The sequence below is a fragment of the Tamandua tetradactyla genome, chromosome 25 (assembly GCF_023851605.1).
Source record: "Tamandua tetradactyla isolate mTamTet1 chromosome 25, mTamTet1.pri, whole genome shotgun sequence".
Classification (NCBI taxonomy): domain Eukaryota; kingdom Metazoa; phylum Chordata; class Mammalia; order Pilosa; family Myrmecophagidae; genus Tamandua; species Tamandua tetradactyla.
Window position 1 is genome coordinate 265,445 of NC_135351.1, and position 8,050 is coordinate 273,494.

At 34.6% G+C, this 8,050-nt stretch overlaps 1 pseudogene; it reads right to left on the reverse strand.

The window, feature by feature from the left end:
- Window positions 1-5,481: 5,481 nt before the first annotated feature.
- LOC143668726 (GMP synthase [glutamine-hydrolyzing] pseudogene) lies at window positions 5,482-7,783 on the reverse strand (annotated as a pseudogene).
- Window positions 7,784-8,050: the final 267 nt, after the last annotated feature.

Sequence of the window (8,050 nt, forward strand, 5' to 3'; positions counted from 1 at the left end):
TCATAAATGGAGATCGAGTTTTCCCAGCACTATTTGTGGCAGAGACTGATGGTTTTGATGGCAGTGCAACATTGTGACCACAGACAGCAGCACTGAAATATGTATATATGGATTTGATCAAATGGTGAAGTTTTATATACATGGTGACAGAATAAAAATTAAAATAAAATTTGTGGAACTACACTATACAATGAACCTTAAGTTAAACCATGGACTCCAGCTAACAGTACCATTATAAAAATGTGTTCTCTTCAATTGTAACAATTGCAAGGTGTGAGTGGTGGGCTGATGTATGGGAATCTTGCATTTTATGCATGATTGTTCTGTAAACCCAAAAATTCTTTAATAAAGATAAAGAAGAAATCACAGGAAAATTCCTAATATATTTTGAATTAGATGAAGAAAGGTTTAAAGACAATAAACAACATTTTCAACCAAAAGGAATACTTAGTAATGAAGAGTAAAATGAACCCACAGTAAGCAGAAGGAAGAATATAGCAAAGGAAAGTGTGAAAGTAATGTTATAGAAAAAAGACAAACAACAACGTCAAAATGTGACAATAGAAAAAGAGTTTCATTGAAAAATCAACCAGAATGATAAATTTCTACTTATTTATCAGGAATAAAAGAGAATGCAAGCACATTATTAATATAAGGAATGAAGTATGGGATTTTATTGCCAGACAGATTTCAACTAATCACACTTTTGTGTTTGGCAAGGATTCTCTTGAAAATGGATGTAATTAAAACAACAAAGTTAGTTCTAATAATAAAATTTGTTTCACATGAAAATTAGTATTTTAGAAGATTTGTATTTTCCTCATGAATTTCACACCTTCCCAATATTTGAAGTACTGTCTGAAAAGAATGTTGGTGATATAAATATGTGATTAATTTGCATATTGTATGATGAAATCTGTCACTTTTGGAAGACCTACATCATTCTATGAACTAACATTTTCCAGATGAACAAAACATGATGTAAATATTCATTTGTGGGAAGAAACCCTACCCAATGTGGTAAATATGTATATATATATATATATATATAGAGAGAGAGAGAGAGAGAGAGAGAGAGACTTGAAATGCTTCAAGAAAGCACATGGAAATGTGTTTAAGACAAGTAGCTTTAAAATTTAAGATTTCTTTGAAAAATTATAGATTATGCTATAGGAAAATAAGTCTGGACCAAATGATACAAATACATTAATTATCAATACTGCTTTATTTGATAGAATTATGATTTCAGAGGGAGTTAAATAAAAATGAAATGTGTTCTTATATATTGGCTAATAATTAAAGAATTTAAGTTACAGGTGATTAGTATGGTTTCTTAATTAACAAGTAAATTCAAAATTTTTAGGGAACACATATTTATGAAATGGTTTCAAAAATTATGTGCCATTACAATTCAATTTTTTGACAGTAACTTTAAGAAATGAATAAATTGGATGAATATTTGATCACTTTGTTGAAAAAGGTTTAATATTAAATTTCAGTAATATTCAACAGCGTACTCTGGCTAATATATTGTTAACAGGAGAGGAAGCATTTATTATATTTCAAATCACATTTAGATTTCTGCTCATTACAAAAATAATCTTGATGTAAAAATTCCAGCATCCTAGAGTCGTACCATGTTTCTCTCTGATTAAAACAAACAAAGGAAGAAAAAAAACTTTTTTTCTGTCTTACAAGGAATCACTATCTGATTGGAAATGTAGAGTAATAGCAAATGTATCAGAAATGAAAAAAACTAAATCTTAATTTGCACTATTCAAAATATCAGATGTCCCTTCTGTGATGGTTCTCTCTGAATTGTGCCTTTAAAAAAGGATTAGAGTTTCCCAGTTAATTAATGTCAAACTTGGTCACTTGAACTTCTTTGGCCAGTGACATGTGAGCCACATAGAAGTACAGACTTTAGAGATACTTACATAAAAAGACATCCTTCTGTTGCAAGAAGTAATAATTTTCCACATAGAGGATGCTCTAATGGACTTGACATAGGATGTGAGTGGTGTGGAGAAAGGCAAAAAGACAAGGGACCTTGTCATAAATGAAAAATAACCTTTGTTGCTTTTAGCATAAAGACTTTGATTTTATTGGTTATTACAACCTTAGCTAGTCTTAGCTGATTGAAGCAACGACAAATGGTTTCCAAAGCACCTTTACATAATTTCATACAAATCAAACAATATATTGTCACTTCCTTACTCCACATCATCACCAACAATTGATGCTTTCAGATTTATTTTTTCCAATCTACTGGATTTGTGGCAATTTTGTTTTGTGGTTATATGTTTTATTTGCCTTCAATACTAATGGTGCAGAACATATTGCCATGTATAAAATAAGATATCTGTGCATGCTGTTCTTTGAAATCCATTTCTGAGCATTTCTTTGTTTTTAGGGAAAGGGATTCTTCATCTTAATGCTACCAAATTTACAAATGTATTCTATTATGCAAAAATGTTTGTCTTGTCCACTTGACTTCTGGTTTTTCCTCTTAAATATCCTCTTTATTCTCTTCACCCCAAATAATTCTTTCTTAAAGTGTTGCATATATCTTCCACATTATTACAATGCTCTGTTTTCACATTTTAATTTTTTAATTCACTTTGTTTATATTTTATGTAGGTTGCAAAATAGGAATAAAAATTTCATATTTTATATGTATAAATATAAATTATATCAATTTTCTGGTAACATATACTGAAATATACATTCTATTTTTGATGGAATATCAAAATAGCTTTGTCATTTTTGAGTATTCCTGCATACTGTACTCTTGCATTAATTATCTGGGTTTTGCCCAATGCTGCAAAGCTTCCTTAAACATATAGCCATATGTCTGTTGAAGAAATCATTCTTTGTCCTCCTAAGATGTGTTGATTTTATATGGGTTTCATAAGAATGCTAGGGCTTTTTAATTTTTTATAGAAGAAAATTAAACTTTTTAGTTTTTACAGAAGAAAATCTGAGTTTTTATTTAGGTGTAATTTAATAAAAAATATAATTGATGTCTTCATGCAATTGACACTTCATAAATATAATCTAGCTTTCAATTAATTTAGTTTTTAATATCTCAAATAAGTTTTAATTTTCTCCACATATTCTGATAAGCTCATGCTATACACATATGTATGTAAAATATTTATATATGTGTATATTCACACATACCATTTTGTACTAATGCTAATTCTCTTGTAAAATTTCATTTTCTGTCACAATTAATATGTTTATAATACTTATTTGTTATATTCATGCAACTAAGCGTCTTCTCAAATGCTATTTCTACAGCATTTTCATAGTAATTGCTTAGATTTTTTGGATTTTTTTCCTTTAATGGAGACGGTCTACATTTTCAGAACAATCATGCATAAAATACAGTATTCCCTTATACCACCCTACTGTTAACACCTTGCCTTAATATGGAACATTTTTAAAAATTGATGATAGTGCATTTTAAAAATTGTACTATTAACAATAGCCCATGATTTAACTTGGGGTTCCCTGTTGATATAGTGGAACTCAATGGTTTTTTTAAAAAATTTTATTCTGTTGTAATATATAACATTTAACGTTTTCCTTTTTACTCAAATTTTAATATATATTTTAGTGTTAATTATGTTCCTAATTGCAATTATCTTCACCAACATCTATTACAGAAACACCTCCATCATCTCCAATAAAACACTGTACATTTTATGCCTTAACTCCCCATTTTCTAGCCACATACCATCCCCTGGTAACCTCTATTCTACATATTGACTTATGAATTTGCTTTTTCTATGTACCTAATGTCAGTGAGAAAATGCAATTTTTGTCCTTTTGTGTCTGGCTTATTACACTCAATGTGATGTCTTCAAAGTTTATTCTTGTTGTCTCATGTGTCAGGATTTCATTCGTTTTATGGCTGAATAATACTCTATTGTAAAAACATACCACATTTAAAAAATTTATGTATCAGTCGATGGACACTTGGGTTGCTTCCATCTTTCGGCCATTAGGTATAATGCTGCTATGAATATTGGGGTTCAAATATTTGTTCAAGTCCCTGCTGTCAATTAGTTGGGTATATGGTAGTGGGATTGCAAGGGTTTATGGGTTTGCAAGGGCTTCTATACATAGCTTTCTGAGAAACTGCCAGTCTCACAAAAAGATTGAACTATTTTCATGGTTACCAGTACTAAATGAGTGTTCTTATTTCATTCAGCTTCAAGAACACTTGTTGTATTCCATTTAAAAAATAAATAAGAGTGATTTTAAAAGACATAAAATGGAATCTCATTGTGGTTTTGATTTGTATTTCCCTGATGGCTAATGATCTTGACCATCTTTTCATGTGCTTTCTGGCCATTTGGACATCTTCCTTTGAAAGATGTCTATTCAAATATATTCCTCATTTTTTACTTGGGTTGTTTGTCTTTTTGTTGTTAGATTGTAGGATTTCTTCAAATAGCCTGAATAGTAATCCTTTATCAGTTATGTTGTGTCAAAATATTTAATTCCATTTTGTAAGCTGTCATTTTACTTTCATGATAAAGTCCTTCACAGTAAAATTTTTTAATTTTGATGTGATAAATGGATTTGTTATTTTTTTTCTTTTGTTGCTTGTGCTTTGTTTATAAGTCTAAAAAAATTGCCTAACATAAGACCCTGGATAAATCCCAGAGTGATTTGAACAGTGAATAAAATAGTATTTGCAAAGTCCCCTTGAGGGAATGGTGAGAAAGAGGGAAAATTCAACTTCCCCATTTGGAGAAGGCCTGATAGTCTCACCAGCAGTGAGGACAACAAAATCAATAGGCTGAACCCTCAATGTGGGGGGTTGTTCATATGAAAATTATCCCTGCAAAGGATAGGCTAAGCCTACTTAAAATTAAGCCAAAGAGTCACCCCTAGAGAATCTCTTTTGTTGCTCAGATGTGGCCTCTCTCTCAGTCAATGTGGCAAGCTAACTCACGGACTTCCCCCTCTCTACATGGGACATGACTTCCAGGGTTGTAAACCTCCCTGGTAACATGGGACAGAAATCTGAGAATGAGCTGGGACTCAGCATCAAGGGTTGAGAAAACCTTCTTGACTGAAAGGGGGAAGAGAGAAATAAGACAAAATAAAATGTCAGTGGCTGAGAGATTTCGAATAGAGTCAAAAGTTTATCCTGGAGGTTATTCTTATGCATTATATAGATAACCCCTTTTTAGTTTAAGGTGTATTAGAGAGGCTAGAGGCAAGTGCCTGCAACTATAGAGCTGTTTTCCAGTAGCCATGTTTCTTTAAAATGATTGTACAATGATACAGCTTTCGCAAAGTGACTGTGTGATTGTGAAAACCTTGTTCTGATGCTCTTTTAATCTATGCTATGGGCAGAAAAAAAACACTCATCCATGTTGTTGGGTGTACCTTTCAAAAATTGAATGATATTTTATATGTATTAATATAAAATATATTTTAATAGATAAAACAAGAAAATTATTACTCCCACTTAGTAGTTCTTGAGGGCTTTGATGTTAAGTCATGCATAATTCAAAAAATACCAAGAATCTTCTTAATTTCAGTGACCAATTTAGCACCACCTCTACAGGGATCTCATTTCCAGGTGTTGAAGGTCTACCAGCCATGAGGTCACTGTTAATAAAGGTTTGAATAACCATAGATCTGGTATGAAGGCTGTTTTTGAAGTGGGTTCCAATCAGAATGTAAAGGTGTCAAAATCACTGGCATCTGGCTGATTTTCCCAGCGTACCCTGACTCCTGGAAAATGTATGGGCCTCAGAATCAGCTTGGCATAAAGTACTGAGCACTCCTTATCAAGAAAAGTGGCTGGGATATCTGTGGGAGGTTTTTTAACTGGTGGACTAAGTATATAGACTTATACTTAGTCTGTTAATGTTGTGACACATTTGAGGCATAAGTCTAGCTTGAAAAATAAGAGATTCCCAGTCAGGCTCATCTTTACTGGAGATTCCACACATATAACTCTAAGAATGACAGTCACCCTGCATACCTGTAGTTTTAATTGCAGCAGGAAGGCATTCAGTGAGTGAAGTGTCATAATTTGCACCAGCTTCTCCTGACCCTTCCCTGTCCTACAGGCTTTGACTCTTTGTAACAGTGTATGTGGCTTCTTAACACATGCAGAAAAAACAGCTACTATTTTCAAAATATTGTTGCTTTCAGGAAAGTCCTTACAAATAAAATGGTCTTCGGTGCATATAACTCTGATTGCCAGGCCAGGACCTGTAAATGGATACTTGGAAACTAACTCTTCTGGAAGTCCAAGTTCTCTGCCTAAAATTCTCACAAAGGTTCTATTACTTTTCCCTCTTCTCTCAATTTTCTGATAAGCTGTGTCATTATGATGGGTTTTGATGAATTCAGTTTTGCCACTTGCAACAAGGGATGCACTTTTAATTAGATCAGGCCTTAAAGTACCTGGGGCACAGAAAACTCCTATGGTTTCAGGTTCATTTCTCTGATCACTTCAATCTTAACAAAAGTATCCCCATTGACTTTTCTTTTGTCCTCACTCATATGTAATGTTTGCTAATCCTTTTCATGGTGTCATGTCTTCATCTGATATTGGTAGAGTTGTTATTTCATTGTGGAAAGAATGAGCTGCATTTATCACTTTGACCTGAATTCCAAACTTTCTGAGGGCCTCTTCTGCAGACCACCTCTCTCTTTTTATCATAAAGCCATTATTAATGCACACAGCAATAGCTTGATCTTGACTCAAAGCACAATTCAGCAAGGCCATGCAAACTGTTGATTCTACTCCACGACTAAGTAAAACCAAAACTTTTGATGTGCCTATGCTCACTTTGATCTCTCAAATACACTCAAGTTCTCTATTCTACACAGTGAAGGTCCAACTGCTCCAAGCTATATCCTAGAGTTAGTTCTTCAGTATGACTTTGCCATTTTCCATAAGGCCAACTTCAGGGTGGAACTGGGCCCCATATAATCTTTTAGTTTCATTTGCTATACCTCCTACGATGTTTCCAGAACATGCCACAACCTTGAATCCATCAGCTACTTTGTCTACATTATCTCCATGCATAAGCAAAACAAATTCTTCCTTCTGAAGGCCCCTGAGTAAAGAGCAAGTGTTATCCACACTAATGTTGAAGACTCCATCTTCTCTAACACTTTTTTTCCCTATGAAAAAAATACCTTATTCATCATCTGCATGCCATAGCAAATTCCAAGGACAGGCTTTGCCAATAATGAATGTTACTGGATCAAATTAGGGGTCATCTTCTGCACAGACAGAATTGGATCTTCCAGAGATGATAATAGCACAGAATTCTTGCTCTTTGATGGCAAATGCTGGTGTTTCTAAGGGGAAGATTTCTGATTGCACAAACAGCTCCTTCACTTTCGGTTTATGACTTTTCAGTATTGAGCACAATCATCCAAAACAACAGCTCTTTCACAGCGTTGGTGGCCATCCTTAAGTTCTCCTCCCACGTGCTCCAGCCTGGAGTCTGCGTTGCACTGAGGGAGCTATTGTGGCCAGGGCCGGGGCTGCTGCGGTGTTGATGAGAGTGGGAGACCCGGCCGGAGAGCACCGGCAGGGTCGGCACCGGCACCGTGCACTGGTGCTAGGCAGGAGGCCTGGTGGAGGAGCCCACCAGCGCCGGAAAGGGCCGGCCGCCTGCAAAGCACCAAAGGGAGCAGCAGCCACGGAATGCAGGCCCCAGGGCCGCTGCGGAGACCAGCCACAGGTACGCTGCCCCCAGTTCTGCTTCTGCCCGGGCTGGCCACTGTACATTATTATATTTTACACTAATTTCACAGTTTATATATTTTTCTTTGTTGGACCCCAAGCTCCATTATCACTTTTAGAATGAATAAAGCTCCTACATTCACGTACTAGTTTCTTTTAGATGTATGCATTGTTTTCTTGGGTGCATATTGAAGACTGGATTCACCAGCTCATAAAATATGTGATATTTCATTTGTAAGAAACTCACCTCTTTGTGAGCAGTTCATGAGAAGTTGAATTGAGCATAATCTGAAACATCATTTGATGCTGCCA